Here is a 14,250-nt window from a genome sequence, read left to right as displayed (position 1 = left end):
CTTAAATTATAATTGAAAATATAACATGCAAAAAAAAAAAAACTCTCCCACCAGACACACACAAAATAAACATATAACACATGTGAATAGCACATATAGTGATTTAAGTTTAGACCACAATAATTACTACCAAGGAAAATACAAATTAAAATATATTTAAATAGAAAAATACACACACACACACACGTTGATATGGTTTGGCTCTGTGTCCTCACTGAAATATCACCTTGAATTGAAATAACGCTCATGTGTCAAGGACGGGACCAGGTGAAGGTAATTGAATCATGGGGAAAGTTTCCACCACGCTGTTCTCATGATAGCAAGTGAGTTCTTAAGAGATCTCATGGTTTTATAAGGGGCTTACCCCTTCAATGAACACTTATTTTCTCTCCTGCCTCGCTGTAAAGAGGTGCCTTCCACCATGACTGTAAGTTTCCCGAGGCCTCCCCAGCCATACGGAACTGTGAGTCAATTGAACTTTAATTTTTATAAATTACCCAGTCTCCGGTATTTTTTCATAGCAGTGTGAGAATGGACTAATACTGCACACACACACACACACACACACACACACACACACACATCCAAACTTCTCTAAAAGACGTGAACATTTAAGATGGACACAGTCTCATTCCTGTAATGCCAGCACTTTGAGATGCAGGATGATCACTTGAGGCCAGGAGTCGGAAGCCCGCGTGAGCAACAAGGTAAGACCTTTTGTCTCTACAAAAATTTAAAAATTAGCCAGACATGGTAAAATATGCCTGTAGTTCTAGCTACTGAAGAAGCTGAGGCGGGAAGATCATTTGAGCCCAGGAGGTTTAGGCTGCAGTGAGCTATGATCACACCATTGCACTCCAGCCTGGATGACAACATGAAACCCTATCTCTTAAAAAAAAAAGTGAACATTGAAAATCCATGAAATATATATTAAATAAGTTTTTAACAATATGTCAGCATAGATCGTCTAACTTTAATTACTTAGATAATGTTAAATACTATTCCACCCAATAAGAAGGAGTACTGAGTTCTTGAAAAAGCACATACAACTTAGTATTCTTTGGGGCCACAAGAGCTCTAATACAATAAATTAAGATAAATCTAATAAATCTCTTCTGTTTAGTACTTTAGTACATTCTAATATGATGCTACTCCATTCTAAAATACTGCTACTGCAGCTGTGCTATGCTGAGAATGAATTCTAAATTCTATTACTTACTATCTATATTACTGGAAGGAAAGATTTAATCTCACTTAATTTCTGATAAATGGAAATGCTGTAAGTTATACATAGTCTCCTTGAGAATTCAATTAAATGTAAATGATGAAAACATTTCTCATAAAGCCTCACATAAATGAGGTGATAAAAAATTCATTGAGTTTATGACTATTGCACCTTGCTATGAAATTGAAAGGTAAAATGAGAAGGTAACATTTAGAGGTGCAGCAATGGATGGGCAATAAAGATGCCATCAACAAGTAGTAGCCTTCACTATAATGTTTGTCATATTCTTGAAAGGCATGATCATTGCCTTCAATTAATTGCTTGAAAAATTAAGCAAAATGGGTAGCCAATCTGTAGTATTTTAAAAACTATAAATAATTTAGAAATTTTGTGAAAAACCATCAGTTTTGGTTGGAATAATTAAAGCAGGCTTCACAAGGATGTGCTCCTCAAATGTATCTATCAACTTCAGAGCATTCTGTATGTTCTGAAGGTAAGTTCCATTATTAATCATAGAGACCTAGACTAAAATATCAAACTTAAAAGTACTTTTCAATACATATCATTTATATCTGAGTATATTTAAAATTGGCAGCTATTGAACGCTTTCTATGTGCCTATACATACGATGTTTCTCAACATTTTTAATGAATTATCTCATTTTATATTACTTCCTAAGTGACATAGAAACCAAAGCTGAGTACAGGCAGATGGTGTGAGTGTAGAGAAGCTAAGCACCAGAGAAAAGGTTTCTTGAATTAATCAAGTTCTGTCAGAAAATGTGAAAACTGCCTCATTTTCTTCCAATTGCGAGATCATCTTTTGACCATACTAACTCTAAAGTGTGATCCTTTTGCTAAGATTTATGTTTAATTTGTCATTTGTCTACCTTCAAATATTTGTTATTATTCTTTTCCATGTCAGATATGATTAAATGTTGGGAGTGACATCGTATTAAAGAATATCAAATGCTATTAATACTTTCTCTTTTTAATACTTATTACTATTGATCTTTACCAAACTTAAATGTGTGAAAAATTTGAAAAACTCTAAGAGAACAAATAAATTCCCGAGTTTATATAAAATTTTAATCTTTTGAACTCTCAGGATCAATATAAAAATAAATTAGGTAAAAATGCTATTGTTATATTTTGCATAAACATTTTTAGGGGTTGGTGTACTATAAATCTTAATTGAGGAACATAATCAAAATAACACCTTCTATCAACTTCCAGCTTAAATGAATCCATCAATATAAAAAGAAAAATTTGTGAACTCTTAGAAATCACACTCTATACCCATTTCTGTGGTTTTAGGAGAAATAAGGAAGAAGTGAGAAGCACCTCCATGGTTCACCATCACCTGGTATTGAACACAAGCATGCCCTGGTATCTAGAGAGACTCCTTGCTTGTGAAACTGTGCAATCTCCATCTCTAGAGACGGGCTCTTCAATAGAGGTTATAGAAGTTAAAATCTAGAAAAATCCTGCTTCTATGCCAAGTTATGTCCCTACTTGTCCTTAATATTCTGTAGCCATCAACTGGAGTAAAAGCTTGTCTTGGAGCATGCTACGCTAAAACAAAACAAAACAAAACAAACAAAAACCCACTAAACTAACTCCACAGTTATCTGTTATGGTCCTATTTAGAGATAGTTGACTTTAGAGACTCAGCATAGGAGAGCAATCAAACTTGAAGATAATCTGATTTCTGTCCCAGCAGGGGATGTCAACAAGGCTAATAAATCTAACCACCCCACGCCTCCACCACCATTGTTCTCTCTGGAAAAGCAGGATAATGTAAGAAAGACACTTCTTTCTCATTCTATCCATTGCTGCTACATTCTTATCTATGCTATCTCACTCTCCTGTATATTTAAATAAATATGAAATAAAATGGCACACAATTCTGAGGTAATCTTTTATATATATATAAATATAAGTATATATAGACACATATATAAGTATATATACATATATGTGTATATATATAAATATAAGTATATATACATACGTGTATATATATACATATATACTTATATATACACACATATATATACTTCAGTAGAAGTCATATATGTTTAATAAGATTACTTGAACTATATGTGTATATATATATACATATATATGTATAAACTGATTACTTGAAATTTCAGTTTATAAATAAGAAAAACAAGGAACAAGCAAACAGACAGGAAAAATCAGCCTATTAGAAGAGATGTACCAAGCAAGCAATGAAAGCAAATGGATAAAGACAAATAATATAGGAAAAAGCAAAAAACACCGACAAACGTGCTTGTATTTTTTCAGAAATATCTGACTGTACACACAGGCTGCTATGTCTGTACAGTTGACAACTGAATAATTTTGGAATATGGAAGATGCATAAAAATAATTACATCATTAGTTTATACATGTATAATATATAATGCACACACATATATATAGACTAAAGTTGTTGAAAGTAAAAGAAATGAATACTAGAACAGACAGAGCTGAAAGGTAAACTAGCAATTGTGTAAACAATTTACAAACTATTTAAAGCATATAATAAAATAATGAAGCAGACTATTAGGAAAAAATAAGAGACTTGGAGGAAAGAGGCAGAATATGTATATTAATAGCTGCATTTTCAGTAGAAGTCATAAAACTGTCTAGAAGAAATTCAAGAATAAAAATCTAAGAGTATGAAATTCCTCATAGTAGAAAGGACAAAAAATACTCTAATCATAGGGTGGAAACAGCTTACTAAGTACCATCAGGATTAGAAATGGTGAAGGAACAAAAACAAAAGAAAAAAGAAAAAGAAAGATTAAATACAGAAATGATTATAGCCCTAAATTTCTTATCATACAAAACTATTAGCAATTATCACTTGAGTAATTATCACTACGAGTCAGACACTATTGTATGTGTGTTATATACACATATAATTGATTTATTAGTTATCGCAACCACCCCTGTGTTAGAAACTGGAATATCCATTTTAGAGTAGAAGATAGCTAGAGTTAGTAAAGGTAAATAATGAGTCCAAACTTACATAGTTTTGAACCTTGTTCTGTCTGAATATAAAGGATGTTTTTTAATGGTAATGTGTATAGCCCTTCTAAATGTTTCACTTAAAAACCTAATAGAAACAATAAAAGCAATATTCAGAGAACAAGTCACAGGCCTAAATTATTTTTATTTTAATAAAAGAAGGCCTATATTTCAATTGTTAGTAGTTAAATAAGAGCTGACACTTGGAAACCAGAAGGCAGAAAAACAAATGAAAGTGAATTGATCAATAATGTTAAGTGCTTGCTTTTTACAATGACCAGTATAATATACAAAATTCAGGCCAGTCTTTTCATTAATATTGGTAAAAACATTCATGCAAAACATTGAAAATAAAAAATACCACCTCCGTACAAAAATGTGCAAATGTTTCTATTCATGTTATTCTTATCGTTACTAAAGAGAAAAGCTATTCTTACTATGCAGTGTCAAAATGTATAGGATATAAAAATATTAAAATCATTTTCTCTTCTCCATTTAAGCAATAACTACTCCCAGAATGTAGTGCAACAGATGTATTTAAAGCACTCAACAGAATTCCTCAAGAAAAATAGAAAGGCTTGTTAGAAATGAGTAAGACCTATATGAAGGCTACCATTAAATTTACTAGAAGTAAACATTACTAGAGACAAGAGAGATCCTTTTATGATGATAAAGGGGGTCAATGCATCAGAAAAAATAACTTGAGTAAACATATATTCAAATTAGAATGGACCGAATTTGAATGCACCAAAATCTAACATAATTTAAAGGAAACAGTAGACAATTTAACAATAGTTGGAGGCTTATATATCCCATTTTCACTGATGAATTACAGCACTAGGCGGATTATCAACAAGACAGAAAATATTTGAAACACTCACTAACCCAAGTATGAATCATCTAAGTAATATTTCACCTAACAACAGCAAAGTATGCATTTTTCTCAAGCACATATGGAATATTCTCTGGGATAGACTTTGCCAGACCATAAAACAAGTAAAATATTTAAAAATAATTGACATATAAAATATGTTTTACATTCACAATTCAATTAAACTAGAAATCAAAAGCAGTAATTATGTGAAATTCACAAGTATGTGCAAAGTACACATTCTTAGTCAATGAACCAAAGAAAAAAAGCACTAGATAAAGTAGAAAATACTTTGAGATATATAAAAATGAAAACACTGAATAGAGAAATTTACAAAATGCATCCAAAGCAGTCCTTAGCAGGAAATATATGGCAAAGACATTTTGAATAAGATGTTGAAAGCACAGGTGTCCAAAGCAAAAATGGATAAATGGGATCATCAAACTAAAAATCTTTTGCATAGCAAGGGAAGCAGTCAACAAAGTAAAGAGACAATCCACGAAGTGGGAGAAAGTATTTGCAAACTACCTATCTGACAACAGATTAATGAGAAGAAAATATAAGAGCTCAAATAACTCAATAAGAAAAAAAGGCAAAATCCAATTTAAAAATGGGCAAAACATATGAGCGGTCATTTCTCAAAAGAAGACATGCAAATGACTCACAGATATGTGAAAAAAATGTTCATCACTAATCGTCAGAAAAATGCAAATCAAACCTACAATGATCTATCATCTCATTCCAGTTAAAATGGCTTTTATCCAAAAGGCAGTAACAAATACTGGCAAGGATGTGGAGAAAGGGGAGTCCTTAAACACTTTTGGTGGGAATGTAAATTAGTACAACCACTATGGAGAACAGCATGGAGATTCCTCAAAAAAAAAAAAAAAAAGAAAATAGAACTCACATATGATTCAGCAATCCTTTATATTTATTGTCAATTTACTTTTCATGAAGGTGCTAACACAACTAAATGGGGAAAGAATAGTCTTTTTAACAAATGTTTCTGGGACAACAGGATATTTACATTTTAAATGATAAAGTTGGACCTCTACTGCATACTACATTCAAAATTTAACAAAAAAGATGCAAAGACCTCAATATGAAATCCAAACATAAAAAAATACCTCTTAGAAAAAAAGCATACAAGTAAATCATCATGAGTTTGAACTAGGCAATGGTGTCTTAGATATGACACCAAAAGCACAAGTAAGAAAAGAAATATAAGATACGTTGGACTTCATCAAAATTATAGCTTTTTGTGCTATAAGTGGTATCATCCAGAAATTCATAGAATAAAATATATATATATTTATTTGCAAATTTATCTGACAAGGGACTTGTGTCCAGAATATACACATGTGTATATATATATATATATACACACACACATATATATTTTTATATGTTCCAACTTTATTTACAACTTAATAATAAAAGCACAAATAACCCAATTACAAAGTGGGCAATAGATTTTCATAGAAAAATTCCAAAGAAGATATGCAAATGGCCAATAACTACATGAAACTTTACTCGACATCATTATTCATTATGGTAGTGCAAATCAAAATCACAGTGAGATACCCTTTCACACAGTCAAATGGATTTGATGAATAAGACAGTGAATAACAAGCATTGGCAAGGATTTAGAAAAATGATATCCCTCAGACATTGCTGGTGGGAATGTAGAATTATGTAAACTCTTTGGAAAAAGTTCCATACTTCCTCATATTATTATTATGCAACATGCAGTTACCTATGACCAGCAATTCCACTGCTAGGTATATACTCAGGAGAATTTTTTTAAATGTCTGCATAAAATTTTATATGTGGAGGTTAATAGCAGTTTTATTTATAATTGTTAAAAAGTGAAAACAATTTGAATGACCATCAACTGACGAATGAATAAATAAAATATAGTACTTCATAAAACATGATATTATTTGTTAATAAAAAGGAACGAAGTGCTGATATGTGATACAACATAGACAAACCTTGAAAATATTATACCAAATGAGTAAAGTCAGCCATAAAAGATCACATGGCATAATTCCATTTATATGAAATATGTAGAACTGGCAAATTTAAAAGAAAATAAATAGATGAGTGGTTACCTAATGTTAAAGTGGGAAGGATCCACTAGAACTGCAAATGGATGTTGGTTTCTTTTAGGGTGATGAAAATATTCTAAAGTTAGATTTTCATAATAGTTTTACAATGCTATAAATTTACCTAAAAGCAAGAGTTTATTTTATGGTGAGATATATCTCAAATATCTCTCTCTGTCTCTTTCTCTTTCTCTCTCTGCCCCACCCTTCCCCATTCACACAGAGCAATGCTTAGTACTTCAGGATAGCACTTAATAGTCCTTATAAGCTCTGGTTCTGAAATAACAAACTGGTTATGTTAAAATTTCCATTTTTTCTTCTTTTGATTGTGATACATAATCACTAAGTACTATGCCTCAGTGTTTTAACTCATTTAATAAGTAAAACAATAAAATGTATTTCATAGGGTTATTATGAAGAGTGAACAACTGCATATAAAATGCTTAGTATAGGACACAACACATGATAAATGCTCAATGTTAGCTATTGTAATAATTGTTATTAATATTGTATTAAAATATGAACTTCATAGTTGTACACTATAAAAACTCCTTTCAAAATATTGTCAGTTTAACATACATGGTCATTGACATAAGAAATATTATTATCTATCTGTCTCAGATTAAGAAATAAGAAATTTGTTTACAATCCTTCCCTCACTAATTCTTATTACAGAAAATGTAATGGACTCTATAAACAAAGTTATTTTTCTACTATAAGTTCAGGGAGATAGATTTCTTATTATATTTTACCATGGCAATCATGATATGCAAATTGGATCCTGGCATAAAAGATGGTGTGGGAATAAACGTGAATATAGTAAACTAGATAAAAAAAAGAAAACAAGGAAGTCTAATTTTTAAAATTGTTGGAAATGAGTAAAGGAAGAAACTGAGGGGGTAGAAGAATATTCAACTGTTCTCAGTAATAACAGACTAATGTCGTGTTAATAAAAGAACATTAAAATGGTTTTAATTTTTAAAACGTAGATAGTTGCACCCTAAGTTTAAACATCAGGAAAATTAACCAAAATATCAATATGTGTTTTTTGTTTGTTTTAACTTGATATCTTAAAATTTCCAGATTTTTTTATGCCTCTTTTATTGCAATGGAACATCCTTAGCCAAAGTCTCATTCAGCATACATTGTAGTTTTAGAAAAATAACATTCAGCTTCATTAAACTACTCTTACAAATTAGTAACTTGAAAATAAAAGGAAGACAGTCTTCATAATTGAAGGATGGTTTTATGTTCTAAATGGAGACTTTTTATTAAAAGCTAAAATGTGGCTATTCCTGATAAAAAAACATGGAAGACCTTATCAGATGTATATAGCTACATGTATTTGCCACATAATACTTTGACCAAATATTAATTCTTCTTATAATAACAAATGTTAAAAAATCATGTCATTGAAATATAAAATGTTTTATATAAATTGAAGATGACTAACTTATGTGATTATATCATATTTTGCTACTAAAAATTATAGATTATTATGCATATAAATATAGACACATATTAAAATATTCAAGTCTAATTTTATTAATACATATTACAAAACAAAGAATGAAATTAGTGCAACATATGTACTTCAGTATGCAGCTTGTTTTGTCTGCTTATGTGACACATGCCTATATTCCTTTTGGATAATTTCTCATAGTTCAGCTTTTATTATTTGAGCAAAAATCCTAGTAATGAAGAGTAAAATGTGTGGACAACTTTTAAGCTGCTAATAGCATGGCTTTAAATAAATCACTTAAGCTCTTTGATTTGTCTCAGTAAAGTCAGGAGAAAACAATAATACCTTTCTCTTTAAGCGAGACAATAAAGTGCTTGGTGCACTGCTTACCGCATAATATGTGTTCAAAATTGTTATATCACCACCACCATCACCAGCATCCTCCTCATCATCTTCACTATAGTATCTTTGAAGGCAGACATGGTGTATCATTAAATCCCCATAATTTTCTCAATGAGCATTATCAGTAATATTAAAATGAAGATATTTCTAGTTAGGTGCTGATTAAAAATCAATGTTTTAATCTGCTTCAATTCCCATGGATTTTGTTCATTCTGAGCTCTGTATTTGACCTTTGGTGATTTACCATGCGGCTAGTTTAGAAGTGTGTTTAACATACCGATGATACAGTTTTATTGAAAAATCTTGCTACCAAAATAACTCAGTTAATTTGGGGAATTTCTCCTAACACAACATAACACAACAGAAATGTTAAACTTTTAAATTTGTTCTTAGTGTATTTGTTACTAGGGTTTCCATAACAAAGTACCTCCAGAAGTGGCTTAAACAACAGAAATTTATTTTTTTCACAGTTCGGAAGACTAGAAGTCTGAGATCAAGAACTATTGGGTACTGAGAACTATTGTGTACCTGACTGATGTAATATTCTGTACAACAAACCCCCGTGGCACATGTTTATCTGTGTAACAAACCTTCATATGTACTCCTAAACCTAAAATAAAAATTTTGAAAAGATACCAGCAGTGTTGGTTTCTTTCGAGGCCTCTATTCTAAGCTTGTAGATGGCTGTCTTCTACCTGTGTCCTCACATAACTTTCCTCCAGCACTGTTTGTGTCTTAATTTTCTCTTATAAGGACACTCATCATGTCGGACTAGGACCAACTCTAAGTACATCATTTTTTAATTTAATTACCGCTTGAAAGACTATCTCTCCCAATGTAGTCACATTCACAGATACTGGAGGTTAAGACTTCAACAAATGAATTTTGGGGAGACACAGTTCTGCCCACTAATAGTTACTTGACTTACTAAGAAACTTGTAGTTTACATTTTCATAGTTGAATTACATTCTGTATTTTACGCCTTTTTATTATTTTCTGAGGCTTATTTTTTGCATCACTCTTTCATAGCAGCCACATGATTACATTCCTTCTTGCATTATAACTATTTTGAGACAAATCATGTACTTGTGAAATTCTTTTTCACGTAAATGGACTTAACTTTTTACTTTCTCTCCTTTCCCACACTGGAAAATACTTAAATTAATTCTAAGCCATCAGTTTTTCCTATAATAGCATCTATTACAATCCTCAAAAAATTAAATTAACAACATGATAAGCATCCTTGTATATCTTTAAATTTTAAAATAATTGGCAAAGGTTTAAGTTTTCTGTCTATACAATTTTTATCTTATCATATATAATTTATGACCATAATAATTTGTATGTCAATAAGAAGCATAAATGCTTTATATATATAATATATATAAAGAGCAAGTTCAAAAAGAATATGTACTTTTCTATCACTAATTTTTTAAAAAGCCAAAAGCAATTAAAATTGCATTATAAATATATCAACATTAGACTAAATTGAATAACTGTAGTGTATTAGATAAGTTATTTTTTAATTATAAGGAAGAAATGTCAGAGTATATTTAGTGATGGGCAGAGCTCATTAAGGTGAGGGTAAACATGAGGGCAATATGTCCAAGGTCTTAATTTTTTGAAGGTGTATATTTTAAATTATCAATATTATATATAAATGGGATTATAATACAGTCTTTGGATTTTGATTTGCTCAGCATTACTTGTAATATGTGAACCTTGACACTTTTATGTCATTTTAATATTTTTTAATATGCCAGGCATCTCAAAAAGTAAAAATGGTCCAGAATTATTTTTATCATTGCAATGTGCTAGCATCGGGATTGCAGAGGTTGAGAAGCTGCAAGTTCAGCAAGGAAGTTCACTAAAAGATTCAAAACATCACCCTGGGTTCAACACTTTCAAGAATGGAATGTAAGCTGGCCATAAGAAGGATGCAAACAATACATTTATTTTAAAAAATGATTTCAGACAAACAATAGAAACCTTGTTATAGTGTGATTTTTACTCCTTATGAATACTATAAACTTTATACTACTTAAAAGTCTATGCTGAAAAAGTGATTTTTTCATATTTAAGAATCATTGTTCTAAAAAAGAAGAAACAATCAAAGAATTGCATACATTCCATGCATGGATAAGGATGTTAAGGCACATTCATTCGAACAGCATGTGGTATATGAGACCAACTAAAATTGCTATGTCATTTCTATATATTTTTGGATTTGGTTACTGCTTCTTGTATTCCACACTCTCCCTCTCTTCTCACTAGTTCTTTCCTTTCTAACCCTCAATTGTAAAGCTACATCCTATTCTTTAAGATTCAATGTGACACCACCATCTCCAGAAAATCTGCTACTAGCTGAAGGTAACATAAGGAATTAATAATATTATTATCTAAATAAATAAATAATAAACTTAACCACGCAGAGAGAAATGTGTGCTTGATAATTTGATAGAAAATTAAATGAGATATGTTCTGTACCGTCAAAATTTAGTTTGATTTAGTTAAGGATATAAGTAGCATCAACTTTATCCTACAAAAGTTATTACATCAGCCTTCCTTTAAAATATATGTTCTATCTCCAAGTAATTTAAATGTGTCATTTAAATAAAAAATTTAAACATGTAAAATAATAATTTAAGATATATAAAATACATGCATTTAGAAATTACTGTCAATAAAATTTCAGATTTCTATGACATATAAATCAAAGGAAACATAATTTGTTCCATATGCAATTGTTCAGGACTATTGAGCAACTGTCAAGCATATTTATTCAACAGATACTTATTATCACCTAGTATTTGTTCTATGCTGTATACCATGTGAGAAGTTGAATAAGTATATTTTTATAGTAAAATAAAGGAGAACCAGAGCAAACAACAATTAATTCAAAATAAATTAGCCACTCTATATGTAGCACATGTTTTACTTATTGGTACTGTGGTGAAAAGCTTGTTATTCAATCAACCCCTCCTCAATTTTTCATCATGTGGATTGAAGAAACGTTGGCATCAAAACATTCACTATGATGGATTACATCATTAAGAAAGAATTTCTCTCTGCAACGGTCTATTGTAAATTCTGGGTCATTAAAAGTCTTTTATCATAATATTGAACATTTATAAAAAGAAGGATGAGGTGCAATTTAAAGGTTAAATAAGAACAGATATAATAATTATAGTAATAATAAGGATAATATCAATATCAATATTGACCAAGTGCTTCTTTAATGCAAAGAATGACCTAAAAAAATACACAAATTATCTCATTTAATTCACATAATAACCTAGCTTCCCATTTCATATTTAAAGACTATTTTATTATTTATTTATTTTTACACAGGCACACACATATGTGGATATAGAATAAAAACATATTTATTTTTGTCTTCCTGATCACCATATCATAACTCTTTCTTTCCTTCTATATACTTGTAAAAGAAGAAACAACATTTTTAAGTAACTTAAATATCACAATTTCTAAGTAAATTATCTCTGGCTTACACTTAGACATTAATCACACAGGATGCATAGAGGAATAAAGTGACAAATTCAATCATACCATATATCTTATGGAAAATATTGATCTTTCAGAATTTTTGTTTGTTTGTTTTATTATTATTATACTTTAAGTTTTAGGGTACATGTGTGATAATAGCTGAAAAATAAAGATAATTGTTTTCAAAAAGGCATTAAGTTGATATTTTCAGTACTAGTAGTAGCACAACCTGGAAATAATAACAATACAATAACTTTGTTCTTGCAGACCTATTACAAAAGTATACCAAGGTATAGTTTATGGAAAGTGCTATAATTTGTTTACTTACATTTTTTACATTTTCTTTAAAAGAGCAATTATTTCAGTACTAAATAAAATAAAGCACCATCTTCATTTAGAAGAGAAAAGAAAGCAAGTGTTTGTGGGAAAATACGCTGTTTTTCTCCAAAAAAAATGTGAAATAAACTCCAAGCTTATTTTGCATTCTATTAATCAATACAGAAATGTTCAGAAATAATTCTTCATTCATTCAGTTTATTCAACAAATATTAATTAGATATCCAATGTCTGCCCAATCCATAGTAACAGCTATAAATACTTTGGTGAGAAAAACAGACCTGTTCATATAAAGAGCCATTGGCTAGTGAAGATAGATACGTATTTGTTATTCAAATAATACCAAAATAAATGTTAAGTTACAACTATGATAAGTGTGATGAGTGAGAGGTATGTGGCTCTATGGAGGGTGTGAGATAGAAGAATGTGGTTTGGTCTGGATAGTTAGGAATATTTTCCCTAGGGAAGTGATTTTTGAATTGAGATTTTCAGGTTGTATTTTCTAGGTAAAAAAGTTTACGATTTTTCTCCAAGGAGGATATGAAGTGTGCAAAGGAAATGAAATGTTCTATGACACTAGAGAACTCAATTAGAAGGAACTGAAAGAAGGCTACCAGGTCTTAAGCAGGCAAAGAAAATGGAAAATGACTAGATGAGCCAGAAGAATAGAGAAATAGCTGCATATTTAAGACCAAGTGGACCACATTAATGATTTAGGCTATTAAAAGCAACAGAAAATAATGGAAAAAACTTTATGAACTACCAAATATATTTTTGATTTGATAAAAAAATCCCTCTAAAAGAATCAAGATGTATGAAAATAGACCAGTTAGATGAGAAACTAGATGATGGAAATGAATATCAAGGGAAGTGGACAGAATCAAAATAATTTAGAAGGTCAAGTTGACATTTTCATGGTTTGGATATGCAATAAACGTGGTTGAATTGTTAGAGTTGACTCCTGTGCTTTTTGGCCACTGTACACGGGATGTTTTCAGGGTATATGATGAACACTTTAAAATGATAAAAGGGTAATTCATCAAGAAGGCAGAACAATTCCTAAAATGTGTACATCTAATTAAAGAGCTTTAAAATATATAGAGTCAGTATGTAAAGTCTAAAGGAAAAAATAGAGAAAGCTACAAGGATATGATAGGTAGAAAAGCGAACACTGATTGAAAAAGTAAGCAAAACATCAGTAAGAATACACAATTTAGTGATGAAAGATCAGAGAACATTTTTGGTTTTATGATGGTGGTAAAATTAGCATATGCCTTCTTTTAGTAATTTAGTGATGGCCC

Source organism: Pan paniscus, chromosome 15 (genome assembly GCF_029289425.2).
Source record: "Pan paniscus chromosome 15, NHGRI_mPanPan1-v2.0_pri, whole genome shotgun sequence".
Classification (NCBI taxonomy): Eukaryota; Metazoa; Chordata; class Mammalia; order Primates; family Hominidae; genus Pan; species Pan paniscus.
The sequence above is the reverse complement of the archived record's forward strand: the minus strand, read 5'-3'. Positions refer to the sequence as shown.